The sequence below is a fragment of the Canis lupus genome, chromosome 14 (assembly GCF_048164855.1).
Source record: "Canis lupus baileyi chromosome 14, mCanLup2.hap1, whole genome shotgun sequence".
NCBI lineage: Eukaryota > Metazoa > Chordata > Mammalia > Carnivora > Canidae > Canis > Canis lupus.
Genome location: NC_132851.1, coordinates 30,875,939 through 30,890,237, shown reverse-complemented (window position 1 = coordinate 30,890,237; position 14,299 = coordinate 30,875,939). Strand labels below are relative to the sequence as shown.

Here is a 14,299-nt window from a genome sequence, read left to right as displayed (position 1 = left end):
TGGAAACCAAATACTTAATAGTAATGACATTTTTAAGTGCCTACTAAATGTTTGGCATTATGTCAACCCCTTTGTTCCAATTATCTCATTTAAAAAATAACGTGGACTGCTACTTTATTATTGTTATTAAGACACCAGCCTGAAGCTTCCTGAGGACTTAATGTGTGCCAGGTAATGTTCTAAAATCTTCATGGGTATTGGCATTGTTGCTGTAATCCTGACAGCATATTGTGAAATATTGTTATGGCACCCGTATTTTACAGAAGAGGAAACTAAAGCACCGAAGAGTGCTCAGAGTCACGGAGATGAGGTGAAATGGAGGTGGCTTTTAAGTTCAGACACACAGACAAGAGAGGTGACACTTCCCCATAGCCATGGCACTTGTATTTCTCAGCCCTCAGGCTGCATGAGAATCACCTGGGTACAGTGCGTGGTCTAAAAACACAGACGTGACACCAGCCCCTCACTTTCTGTTTCATTGCTCGGAGGTGGGGCCCAGGCATCAGTATTACTCTTGTCACAGCTTTGATATTCCTTTTTATTGTGACTATGATATTCATGATGAGAAAATGCATGAACACGAATGGACAGTTTAGCGAATTAACATATGGGAGAAACTGACCCCCAGGTGAGAACATTGCCGGCACTTTAGGACTCCTACATGATCCGTTTCCACTTGTCACCCAGAGTCTTCCCCCAAAGGAACCACTGTGCCAACTCTCACAGCAATCACTCTCTTGCCTTTCTTTGTCCTTTAATCACGCAAGTGTTCATTCCCAAATGCAATAGTGACCCTTGCCTGTTTGGGGACCTTAGGCAATTGGAACCATATAGAAGGTGTTATTGTTACATCTGGTTCTTCCATTCAGCTGTGCATTGGTGAACTATGTCCCTGGGAGTGCATGTCACTCTGTCTCATTCATTTCCTTGCTGTATAGAGTGCCACTGTATGACCCCATCATCGGTCTCGATTGATGGACATTTAGGTGGGTTCCCGTGGTGGCTTATTACAAATGACGCTGTTGGGATCTTTTCTTGTATATGTTTTTTGGTGCATATATGTGGATGTTTTTTGCAGCGTGTATACTTAGAAGTATATAATTCAAGGAGTACAAGGGAATGTTAATTTTCAAATATGGTATAGAGTGTCTGTTTTCCAATGTGGCTCTATCAGTTCGTACAGCCACAGTATAGGAGACTTCTCCATACCACATCTCAATGACCCCAGTGTTATCAGCCCTTCTGATGGGCGTGTGGGAGTATCTCCTAGTGGTTTTGCTTTGTACTCACCTGATGGCTTATGAGATTTCTCACTTTTCATTTGGTTAAAAGCCATTCGGAGCTCCTCTTTTGTGAAGTGGCCGCTCGAGGCTCCAGATCATCATTCCATTAGGTTGCCTGCATTTTCCCTACATATTCTGGATAAAAGCCTTTTATTAGTGATATGTCCAGCAAATGTCTTTTCTTACTCTGTGGCTTCACTTTTCTCTTCCTTAAATGGTTTTGTTGCTATTATTTTGTTTTATGAACAAAGGTTCTTCATTTTAATGCAGTAAAATTGGCAAATTCATTTCCTTTATGACAAAAGCCACGAAGATCATCTTCATTATTTTCTTCTAGAAGTTTTACTGTCTTATCTTCCATAGCCGGGTCCATCAACCTGGAACTGATTTTTGTGTATAGTGGCAGGAAAAGGTCATGTTTCACTTTTATTTTTTTTCCAATCAATACCGAATTTTTTCTGGAAGATTTTTTGAAAACTCTGTTTTATCAGCTCATGTACTAATATTTGTTTAGGCTTCCTAGTAAACTCCAAATTGTAGCCTAGAATGAGAACTACCGCATAATGCATAAAATTACATTTCATACAGAACATTTGGGAAAAAGTATAAAATCTCAAGAACAGGAAAACTACTGCTAATCCCACTACCCAGAAATAACTACATCATTTATTTCATGAAGACTGGCATCTTGGCTATTTTATTTGACAGTACCTGGAACCAAACATGGCACTTGGTAGATGCTTTATATTTTTTCAAAGAATGAAAGCTTGTGTGGTCTTTGTATATTTACACGAATTCAGGTCACTCTCTGCATGCAATTGGCAACATGATTTATTCACTTAAAAACAAATCTTTTTTGTTTTCAACTTTTATTTTTATTGTTTTATTTAAAATCAATTAGTTAACATATAGCGTATCATTAGTTTCAAATATAGAGTTTGGTTATTCATCAGTTGCATATAACATCCAGTGCTCATTCCATCACGTGCCCTCCTTAATGCCCGTCACCCAGTTGCCCCATCCCCCACCCTCTCCCTTCAGTTTGTTTCCTAGAGTTAAGAGTCTCTTATGGTTTGTCGCCCTCTCTGTTTTTGTCTCCTGTTTTTAGTTATTAACTTCTAAGTGATGAGTCCTCTTGGTTATCTGGTATTTCATTCTATGTAAAGTGTTTTTACCCAGTGCCCTGCTGTTGAATTTATATATTATTTCCAGTTTTTAACTAGTATAAATAACATCCTCTGTTTTGAGGTCCTCATTTTCTCTCCCATGTATTTCTTCAGAATGCATTCCTACAAGTAGATCAAGGTATGGATATTTCATAAGTCTTTTAAAACTTATTTCCAGATTGCTTTCCAAAAACTTTTGAATCAATTTAAATTTCTCCAGACAAATGATAACAGTGCCTCTTACCCAGAATCCTCAAAACTACTTGCATCATTTTTTTTACAAAAATTATTTTATTTTTATATCTTAATGTATTCTATTTATTTCTAATATTTATTTTATTTTTCAATTTGTTTGAAATGAATTTGTAAGTGGTATCTATATCTCTTTGTTTCTTCTTTTGTAACTTACTGAGATCTTGTAAGAGTTCTTTATCAAGGACAATGATGCTGTGATGATCAGATATACTGCAAATATATTTTTCAAACTGTCACTTATCTTTAAAGTTCATTGCTTTTCTTTACTTTGGAAGTTTCACATCATTGTGTACAAGACCCACCCTGTCAAATTTTTGTTTGCTGTGTTTTTTGTTTTTTGTTTTTTTGAGTTTCTGCTTCTTAAAACTTTCCCTACGTTGTCTTAGTGGGACCATCACTAGGCTTTCTGCATTAAGTGAGATGTTTCCTGTTGATTTCAAACAATTTTCTCATACTGAGGAATTCTTTCAGGGCTACAAATTTTAAAATGGCAGGAACAGATATCAAACTTGATCAATTGCCATTGGTCTTCTATTAAGATGACTATATGGATTTTTCCTTTGACTTATTGATATGATGACCAGTAACCTTTGTAATGGTAGACTTTTTTTCCTGGCATTAAAGACCTTACTATTTTTGACATTAATTAACATAATGTCCTTGTTGAACATAATAAGTTTTGTTTTCTTAATGTGCTCCTTATTTCTCTCACTGGGATTTTATTTAGGATATCTGTACTGCAAGTATTTGATGGAATGATTTTTCTGTCTTTTAAATCCTGTTTTGGTTCATTTTTCAACATAATGCTATGCTCCCCAAAATGGATTGGGAGAATGTCTGCTTTTCCGGAGAGCCGAAGGAGTGATTCATGATCCATTCCTTGATGGTTTAAAAGAATTCATAACTTTTTATTATCTCTCTCTGCTGTGTTGAGCTTTTATTTTTTCCCCTTGGGGCTGATTTTGGTAACTCAAATTTTCCTTTGAAATCATCTATTTCTTCTACGTTTAAAAAGATAACTTCACAGAACCAGCTACAAAACACACTTTTGTGATTCAAAAATGTATCTATTTCTGTGGTTACAAAAGCTTCTTATTAAAATTTTATTTGCCTGTGTTGGACCAGCTTCAGTTTCTTTTTCAACTTTACTCTTAATTCATTCTTTTGTGCTTTTTAATTCCATTAAGCTGCTCCATATTTTTAAAATTTTTCAATTGAAAGCTTATTCCATTTATTTTAAGCTAGCCTTCTCCAATATGGATAGCCTTGAAGGCTATGTATTTTCCTCTGAAAACAGCAGTGGATGGCACCCTTAAATTCTGATATGAGATGTGCCCATTACAATTTTATTTCTCATCAGGAGAGTATGCTCTCCTAGGAAGGTAGATACCAAAATCACACTATGGGTCTCTCTGGACAACATACACAATCTCATAAAGTCTAATATCTTCCCTGCCCCCTCCAAGCCCTTTATTTTATTTTTCCTTATACTTTGTTACTTTGTTTTAGATGTGTTACTAGTCGATAACAAATCATTAGGCTTGATTTTTTTTTTTTTTGCCCTCTCAGAGTGTTTTAAGGAGATTTTAACCTATTTGCATTTACTGTATATTTGATCATCTGTTATCAACATCTTTTTTATTTTATGCTTTCTGTACATTATACTTCCTTGCTATTTCCTTGGTATTCTGTGTTTCCGTGTGGGCCTACTTCTGTATATCTTTTGCTCTAAGGTAGACTTCTTGGTCTGGCGTGATGCTATGTGGGATACACTGCTGGTCAACCAAACAGGTTCTTAGATCATGGTGCTGGCTAAAGTCCAGAAGGCAGGAAAAAGATAGCCAGACACAGAATGTGTGTCCATTCTGTCGGATGGAATGGCTGCCCATTCTGGATGGGTGGGCTACAGTGTATCCACCTTGCCTCCCAGTGGCTGGTTGTTCTTCTCAAGTGACTATGCTGTTATGAGATCTCTGTGTTGGTCTTTTTGCTGGCAGATTGGGTTCCCCAGAAAGCAGACTCTGGGGACATTAATCTGCAAGACATCTATTAGAGAGCGTCCTGAACTTAGCACTTGCGGAAACAAAGAGAAGTGGTATTGAGCATAGTGAGAAGTTTGGTGCACTGTCCCTACAGAGGCCTCTCAGCCAACTCCACTGGGATCTTTGAAGCTGGGATGATCTTTCACAAGATAATCCCAAGTTGGGGCAAGGAAACTAGGCCACTGCACCCCCATATCGCTTGGTGGTGGACCACCTCTGGAAAGAAGCAAGCATGGTGTCAGGTGAAGAGTTTTCTTCAGCCAAGACCATCCCCTGAAAGCTGGTTACTGGGTTGTTCTGGTAGTTCCAGCATCTGCAGGGACAGGGGGGTTGTCCTTTGTTCCTGAAGGGGCATCTGAGTGGCACATCACAGCGTCCACTGAAGCCTACTGCATGCCAGTCACTGGACCATGTGTTGTATATGGATTATCCTGTTCAACTGTCTCACAGGAGTTCTGTGAAGTCGGTGCTGCCAGTGCTCCCATTTTACAGATGGAAAAGTGAGGTATCAAGAGGTGAAAGGACTTGTTCCTGATCACTGAGTAACAGAACTGTTACTCAAACTTGAGCAATCTGACTTTAATATACTGCCTGCTTCCATACTGATATGGAAGGTGTAGATCATGCTTTCAATTTTCCTCACACTTACTTTTAGTATTAAAAAAAATTCCTTGAACACGTATGTTTCCATTGACTCTGGTTATGCCTCCATGTTGCCATTACACTTGGGTGACCAGCTCCCAGGTAGGAATTCTTGGGTTGCAGCCTTTTCCTATTAAGCCTGTGCATGGATGCTCCAACACTTTCTAAGGTTTAATGCACTGTGTTGGACAGTCTTAGGGCCCCGATTCTTCTATCTCCCATTATACATGAACTATTTGTTTCTGTTTGTGTGTTTGTAAGAGTCTGTTTCCATTCCAGAATTTTGAATACGCCATCCCATTACTTCACCACATTTTCTTTTGTACTATCTGCTCTTGGGGAGATCACCCATTGATTCTTTCATTTATTCATCTTCTGAAATGTGTTGGTATTCATTCCCTGCCAGGCACAGTGCTGGGTGATGGGTACATGGAGATAAGTCAGCCAACACAGCCCATGGGGATAAGAAGATAGTCCAGAAGGTAAGATGAAGTGTCTCGGGGTTGGCAAGTGTCAGGGAGACAGACCCAGCAAAGACTTGCTGAGTCTGGGGAAGCTAAAAACTTCAGGGAAGAGAAGCCTTGTGGTAGAAGGAGAGCTCTGATTTGGGATTTGAAGGATGCATAGAAGTTTTTCGGATGCTAAATGGAAGATCTTATGTTGACTGCCTGTCTCCTGGGTTAGGCTTTTCCTCTTAGACATGGAAGTCTGATCAGAGAAGTTCATCACAGCTAACTGTAGCTAATGCTTAACTCAGAAACTCCCTAGATGCTTTTCCTCCGTTCACTCATTTCATCTTTATTTTTCAGAGGAGACACTGGAGCCCAGAGAAATTGCATGGCTTGCCCAAAGTCACACAACTAGGAAGTGGCAGGGGCACAGTTTGGTTCCCTGCCCGACATGCTCAGAGGGAAAGGCAGAGCCAAAGGCTAAAAGGCTGACCTGGCCCATGCCAGGAAGTAGAAACAGTGCTTCTAGATGCTTCCACTAGGAAGCTCTTCCTTCCCCACTTCACTCTGACCCATCACCAGAACCCTCTCCACTCACCCTGCACACACTGTTGGCACCCCTCTGGGTGCTGTGGGCTATGGAGATGAACAAGTGTGGGCCCTTCTGATACTTGTTAAAACAATAAGGAAGACTTTATTCAGGACTGTGGCAAAAGGGAGGAGTGGTGGGGCTCAACTCTGAATGGATACAAGGACAAGTGGGATGTACAGCCAGAGTGTGTGTGGGGGGCGGCGTTATCCAGGATCCCACTGGATGGAAAATTGCTGTAAGGAGATGTGGAGGGTGGGGGTTCCCACTAAACTGATCTAACAGAGTTCTTGCTAAAGGCAGACTGGGGATGGAGACATCAAAGGTGGGGCTGTGGACCCTGATCAGCTATCATGGGGGATCAAGTGTCAAGCATGGGGGAGTTCTTGCTAAACAGACTCGGCAGGACTCTTTGCCAAGACTGAGCTGAACGGGCCAAAGATGGGACAGGGGCCAAGGTCAAGGCCTCATCAGAAGGAGGGCACGGAGGAACCTGACAATACATGGTCAAGGAGAGAGTCTTTGTCCCAAGTCGGTGTTATATGATGCAGGGCTCAGCAAGGTCTGTTGAGGGTGTGAATGCAGTGTGACCATCTCAGCACTAAGCAAGTGTGCCTGGCTCTCATCCCCAGCCTCCCCCCTTCCCTCACTGCCTCTCCAGCAGCCTGAGGCCCTCTCTGACCTCTGCCTTGCACCCAGCATGCCCTTCCGCTGCCTTCAGGCTGGCAGGGCCCCTTTGCCCCCACTCCTGCTCCCTTTCCACCTGGCTCCATGTGATCCTGCGCTCTGCAGACGAAATACACTGCACAAGTCATTTCTATGGAAAATGTGGAGGATTTCCCAGCCCCTGCATGCTGGATGGCCTCTGTGGCAGCCGGGGGATTCCACTGTGATGCCAACCCCCCTCCCCAACACTACCTCCCCGCCAGTCTCACCGCCTCACCTGCCTGGTATCCTTCTGGAACATCGGTGCCCAGTCTTCAGAGGAAAGTCGCTGGATGTACAGGGAAAGAAGACAGAATGGTTTGGGGATGAATTGTGTTTAGCTGTGGGCGCATAGGAGACATGGTGCTGAATTTTTGTCTGTTCTAAATTAGACAGTTTTAGGAAGAACTGGACGCTTCTTATGCTGATGTTCTGGGCCTGGCACCCAGCTTGGTTCTTTGAGGGACCGTGTCCCATTCAGTCTTCCCAACAGCTCTCTGAGGCAGATACCTACCTTAGCCCCATTTTAGAGATGGCAGCACTGAGATTCAGAGTGAACTGAGCTAAAAAGTGGCAGAGCCAGGATCTGGGTGCAGATGGTTGGGCCCCTTGACCCAAGCTCATCCACAGCATCACCTCGTAAAGGATGGCATGCTGCCTCCAACCTTCTCCTGTCCAGTCCCCAGGTCCCCAGCAGCTTGGAGGCAATATCTATATTTACTCTCTTGATGCTAAAAATCTCTCTCCTGGGGCCTTGTCCCCTGTTTCCCTGTTTCCCTACCTCACTTCCAAAAGCCTGACCCTCACAGTGAGGTGGCACCAAGCCCCATAAAATATTATGACATGTGCATTATATCTCAATAAAACTGTTTATAAAAAAAAAACTGGCAAAGGTTCAAAACTCTGTATTATGGTCTCTGCCTCCCCCCTACCCCAACTCTTCTTCTTCCCTCCTGCTTCCCGGAAATACATTCCTTTTTTTTTTTTTTAAGATTTTATTTATCTATTCATGAGAGGCACAAAGAGAGAGGCAGTGACATAGTCAGAGGGAGAAGCAGGCTCCCAGGACCTCGGGATCATGACCTGAGCCAAAGGCAGACACTCAACCACTGAGCCACCCAGGTGTCCCCCAGAAATACATTCCTGCATTGGTTATTATTTATGTGACTGGGACAGGTTCCCTGCCTGGCTAGTACAGTGGAGGCCAGGGTGGGGAGAGAGTTCACCCAGCGTGGTGAGCTAGCACCGGGCTACCCAGCCCAGGAGGCTTCCACTCATGTGTCGGGGTGTTCTCATCCGAGTCCTGACTCTGGGCTCAGGCTAACCACGGTCAGGCCTGCCCAGGCCTCTGTGATCCTCCAGCATATAGAGAGGGGCTGAGCCCCAGTGCAGGGACACTGGCCTGGTGAGTGCCAGGCTGCTGGGTGTTCGCTCCTTCTGCATCCACTGCTAGAATGTCAGCCAGCCTTTGCTGTCTTGTATCCCAACCGCTCGGGCAGTGCCCAGCACGTAGCAGATGCTCGGTAAATATTTGTTGAACAACTGAACTCCCTTTGCAGACTGACGGTGATGTCAGCAGTTTGCCTGCCAGGGAATCTTCCATCTGCAGAAAAGTCCTCTCCCCTTCCTTGCAGAATAAGGAGGCACTCCTGGCTATTTCTCAACACTGGGGGTCCGGGAGCCCGTGCGCCTTCTATAGGACATGATGCCAAATCCATCAGCACCCCTTTGGGAGGGGCTAGTCACTTTTCAGGAGCAGGCTGCATTGAGCCTCTCTCCAGATGTGCCACACCTCTCCCCTCTTCCGAGTAAGACTTCCTGCTAAGGAGGCATTAGTTGCTGCCTCCTTAGTTTTCCTTATGGCCATACATCAACACGAACTGGGACACTTCCCCTGGGGCTGGAGACCCATGAGGGCAGAGCAGTGTTTGCCCCATCTCTGTATTCACAGGGTGGGTGTTTGGGGCATATGAATTCAATGAACTGATGGGTCCCCTTTGGACATTTTTGTCACTCCACTGTAGGACTGACTCCCCAGGATGTCTTTAGTCTGATGAATGTGGTTCAAATTCCTACAGCCATCTGTGTGTGTGTTAGAAGGAAGACCTAGGGTGTGTGCATACCGCGGGCAAACATGAGACTCTCTGGCATGAGCAGATTGGGAAGTGGGCTAGGCAGAGAGGCCTTCTTCATCTGGCTTCTGATGCAATGTTTGAGCCGCCAAAGTTGGGAGAATCACCTCCTGCCTATGAAGGTGACCATATGTATATAGGACCATAGGAATTGAGATGGTTGTTTCATTCTTATAGGACCAGTTATGAGCCTGGAGGGGCTGTATCTGTGGTAGCCGGAAAAGAGCCGGCACTTTGGGCTTGCACTGGCCTAGGTTCAAAACTCACTTCTTCTGATGCCCTCCTGTGTGTCTGGTGTGGACAGAGGCTTTTCCTTCTCTGCTCTTCAATTCTTATCAGTAGGAGTGGGGATTAAAGAATCTCACAAATAGTTCTTGAATAAGAAAGAGGGAACAGGGCAGCCCCCGTGGCGCAACGGTTTAGCGCCGCCTGCAGCCCAGGGTGTGATCCTGGAGACCCTGGATCGAATCCCATGTCAGGCTCTCTGCATGGAGCCTGCTTCTCCCTCTGTCTGTGTCTTTGCCTCTCATTCTCTCTCTGTGTTTCTAAGAATAAATAAATAAAATCTTAAAAAACATGCACTCTTAAAAAAAAAAGAAAGAGGGAATGGATGAATTTTTTCCCATACCCCACCCAATGCTTGGCACACAGTAGGGATTCAGTAAACACTCTGTATGTTTTCTTCTTGTATCAAGGAAAACATGGCTGCACATCTTTACGTTGTCTTAATTACTGTTATCATCCCCAGCAATAATACAACTCCAGGATTTGTTGGCCTTTATATAATCATAGGTAGGCTAAGCCAAAACAAATAAATTTTTTTAAAAAGATGCCAAGATTTCCTCAGGAGCTCCTAGAAGGGAAATAGGGAATGTAACATAGCCCCAGTAGTCACAGCAACTAGCAAATACTTAATTTGTGGCGATATGTTCCATGTCTTTGTTTCTTGAACAATTAGCTGGATGAATAAATAGCTGTCTGCCCTCAGAAATGGAACATAATATGCAATTAAAATTAAGGACTTTCTATTTGAGGGGACCTTCTACGTGAAATTATAGGAGGAGGCAATCGGAGAATATTATTGTTTTGCATTTTTAGGAATCAGAATAATTGGAAGAGAGCAAAGAGGGATGGCCAGCGGGAAGGGGGCGTGGAGGGAAGAAGGAAGAAAGACCCCACTTTGCTGGGAATGGGCCGTCGTTGGGGGTGATTGGGTTACATACAGAAAATGGGGTGTCTTGCAGCTGTTGTCAGTGATGGGGTGAATCCTGGGGGCTGTGGTTATGGAGGAGAAACTTGACTCTTGACAGACTGGCCTGGGTTTACATTCTAGCCCCTCCATTTCATTGCTGTGTTATTCTCCCCTTGCAAACTTTGATTTCCTTTTCATCTGAAAAACAAGGCTAATCTTTTGACCACAAAGATGTGTCATGGAAGTAAAAATGAGAGAGTACTCATAATATGCTTCCTAAAGCACTTGCAAGTAGTAAGTCTTTATAGACATTTTTATTATTTTGTCTGTAAATGTGTGGAAATGTCCACATATGATAGAGAAGGTGAAAAGCAAACACACAAACCAGGTTACAAATAGTACCTGGATGGTAAGGATGCTTCTGGCTGCTGGTAAAAGATAACCCAGCTGAAGAGGACTTGTACACTAAGAGCATTTGTTATCCCACAGAACAGGAAGTCCTGACTTGGTTAAGTCAACTGTCAATGACTTTATGATTATTAGCAGATGGAAATGGGTGGTTACCAATCAATGGGCATAAAGTTCAGTTAAGCAAGATGAATAAGTTCTGGAGATCTTCTTACAACCTTGTACCTCTAGACAGCAATATTGTGTTGTTATACACTTAAAACTTCATTAAGAGGGTAGATTCCTTGTTAAATGTTCTTGCCACAATAACATAAAAGTAAAAGTAATCTAAGGGGCCGAAAAACTCTCCCAAAATACAAAACAATAACAATTGAAAAAAAAAAACAATACCAATACCAACAACAACAAGAAAAACCAAAAGCCTTGGGACCAACCTCTCTGGCATCTGGACAGTCACATCTATAAAAGTAATGGTCTTTTTTTTCTAGATCACGTGACTCAAGGCTACAGCAGTTAGGCTTCAGTGTCTGAAATTCTTCCATTCCTTTCTCCCTGCCCACTCCCATCAAGTTAACGAGACCAGGTGACAACAGTGTGAGGAGTGTATGGAAGGCCATAGGTAAAGGCGCAGTTGTGAATTACCAGCATTGTACTTGGAACAGGAAGATTATATTCATAAAAAGTAAACTGCTGCTGATTGTTAGACTGTCAATTTGGCTACAGCTTTTTGGGAAGAGAAATCAGGAATGTTAAATGTACACATCAACTTAAGACATTCTGATCTCAGAAATATAATAATGTGAGGAAAAAGAAGCGTCTCTCCTAGAACTGAAGAATAAGGATAATCAGTGTGGGAATGGGAATTTGGACAGATGGGGTTACGTAGAGAGAGAATAAATTTGGCATGCTAGGCAAAATCAGTGAGATAAAAGACACTGAGACACGAATGTTATGTGAGGATCTCACACAAGATGGGCCCTGGGCTCTGTACTGAATCACACACCCTTGCCCTCAAGGAGCTCATAGTCCGTAAATGATACTGCTTCCTAACCTGGAAAAGCTGTTCCAGCCAGGTGAGTTTTAGGATGAGGGGTGCAGAGAGTGCTAAGTGAGCTCAGGTGAGCACTTACCTGGGCTGGGGGTGGGAAAGCTCGGAGAGGATTCCTAAAGGAAGTAATATCTGTGCTTTGTCTCCTGGGTCAAGCGGTGGGCCGGGGGGAGACGCTGGGCCAGTATTGCAGAGAGAAGAGCAAACCCAGGCAAAGGCACATGGAGGGGCGATGTGGCTGCTAGTTCTTTTCAGGGAGGGCCAGGGAGGGGGAGGCAGTGACCCAGCCTGTGAGAGGTCACAGGGTGGTGGACAGGTGGGCTTTGGCCTCATTTACTCAGAAAGCAGTGAGAACCAGCAGATGTTAGCCCCTCAGAGAACAGGTCTCCAGGGAACCCAATCACCCTAATGGCTAATATGCAAGCAGCTATTCTCAGAGTGTGGTCTGAGGACCATGGGAGCTCCGGAGACCCTTCCAGGGAGTCGGAGAGGTCAAAACCGTTTTCTTCCTGATATTCAGAAGCTGTTTGCCTTTTCCGGTCTCATTGTCTCATGAGCATATGTTTCTCAGCGGCTCCATCAAGACCCACTGAAGGCAAAAGCAGGAATGAGAGCCCGGCCTCTTCTGTTAAGACAGATGTTAAGAGAGTGAGCAAAAAGTCCAAACCGTGCGGTGCTCAGTAGCGATTGCTTTGCGAAATGTGGCAAGTTCTCATAAAAGATATTTATGCTGCGATAATAAGTTTATTATTTTTAAACATATGTTAAAATATCTCAGCTTTAATTTAGGATAGGGTAAATATTGATGGGTAGGATCCAGGCAACAAAAGGCGACTCTGTAACGTTTAAGAATGTCGAACTTTGAGAACCACTCCGGCTTAGCTTTCTGGGAGAGCCTGTGCCAGGAAGGGTGCCAGCAGGGGGCAGTATTGAATCCAGGCTCTTTTGGCCCAAGGGTAGGAAGAAAATGGGGCAGGAGGGAGTCGAGGCAGGTAGTGAGATAACTGACAGCCCAGGACAGACCTGCCTCCACCACTGTCCCTTCTAGATGTTAACAGGTATCACTTCCCAAAGTCCCTGGTGCTGGATCTGACATTCGTTGTCTTTCATCTCACCGATCTTGGCAACATCACTGTGAGAAAGGTGCTAGCAGCGTTTGGATTTTAGAAATGAGGACACTGAGGCTCAGAGAAGGAAAGTGACCTCCTCAGGGATGCAGAGCAAGACAGGGCAGAGCCAGGTATTCAAGCCCAGGTCTCTGTGACTCCAGGGTTTGTGCCAGGGTCTCCTGTGACCTGTCACCTTCAGTGTCGGGAGGGTGTTGGAGGCCCCTGGCTGCTCTGCGGGGTGGTCTCAGATGGTGTCTGGAGAACACTCTGACCGTGGTTGGTGGCAGACTCTGAACATTGGGTCTGGCAGAGTGGATCTTAGCCTGAGGAGGGTTTTAGCCACTTGCAGGGGCTTCTGGGAGGAAATGTGCAGCCAGTGATGAGCTCATCCTTGGGCAGGACCAGTTGGCAGCTTGGGAGCGGCAGGGGACTCAGCTTCAAGGCAGGCTGTCTGCTTTCAGCATGTAGCCGAGCTCACTGGGTGTCTGTGATGTCAGGTAAGAGCTTGGTCCATTGGGGGAGCACCCAAGAGGAGAGACAAAAAGAAGAACGAATATTCGTTAGCCTGGCAGAGTGTGGTCAGCAAGCAGAGGTCGAAACTGCACTGGGCCCGTGGGGGCCGTCAACCCAGAGGCTTGACCTGCCACTTGTTAGCTGTGTTACCTCAGACGTGTGACTTAACCCTTCTGTGCCTCAGTTTCCTGGAAGTCAAATGGAGATGGTACGCAAGTGCCCACGTTGTAGTTGTAGGGTTGGCGTGAGAATCAGGTGAGTCTGTACACATCTTGGCCTAGGTCTTGGCCTCCAGATAGAAAGCGCTTGACAGATGTCACTCCTAACATGGGATTATACCTACCACTCAACATATTAAGATTCAAATGTCTTATCAGAGCGTGTCAGCTGCTTAAGGCAGGTCTCACCATGCCATTTGCACTGAGCCCTGCATGTTAGGTGTTTTAATATTGCCCCAGTGCTTTTGGTAAGTCAACAGGGGCTCAGAGAGGTTAAGTGACTTGTTCCAGGGGTGAGTCCAGGACTGTCTCTCCCCTATGAATTCATTCAGCCACTGTTGGTGGCTGACTTTTCAGTGTCTACTTCCGATGCCGGACGCCTGGATGCTGGCACGGCCTTGAACTCATATTCTTCTTCCAGGACAAGGAGCTTCTTTGATGGAAGAGGCCTGGGTGGGAGTTGGGGGACTTTCTGGTGAGAAGGTGGGAATTTGCTGAGCTCATCCTTGGGGACAAGGTGTCACGTTAAAGACAGACCCAGGACCCCA

At 44.5% G+C, this 14,299-nt stretch overlaps 1 protein-coding gene and 1 long non-coding RNA gene across 3 annotated transcripts in view; one reads left to right on the top strand and one right to left on the bottom strand.

The window, feature by feature from the left end:
* The window catches only part of KCNQ3 (potassium voltage-gated channel subfamily Q member 3), a 297,518-nt gene that overhangs the window by 75,033 nt on the left and 208,186 nt on the right, over positions 1-14,299 (top strand). The gene's annotated exons all lie outside the window — the stretch shown is intronic.
* The window catches only part of LOC140603420 (uncharacterized), a 28,398-nt gene continuing 26,700 nt past the window's right edge, over positions 12,602-14,299 (bottom strand). For both annotated transcript variants that reach the window (XR_012006406.1, XR_012006405.1), the window contains exon 3: positions 12,602-13,524. This is a non-coding gene — a long non-coding RNA (uncharacterized lncRNA). The remainder of the gene's footprint in view (positions 13,525-14,299) is intronic.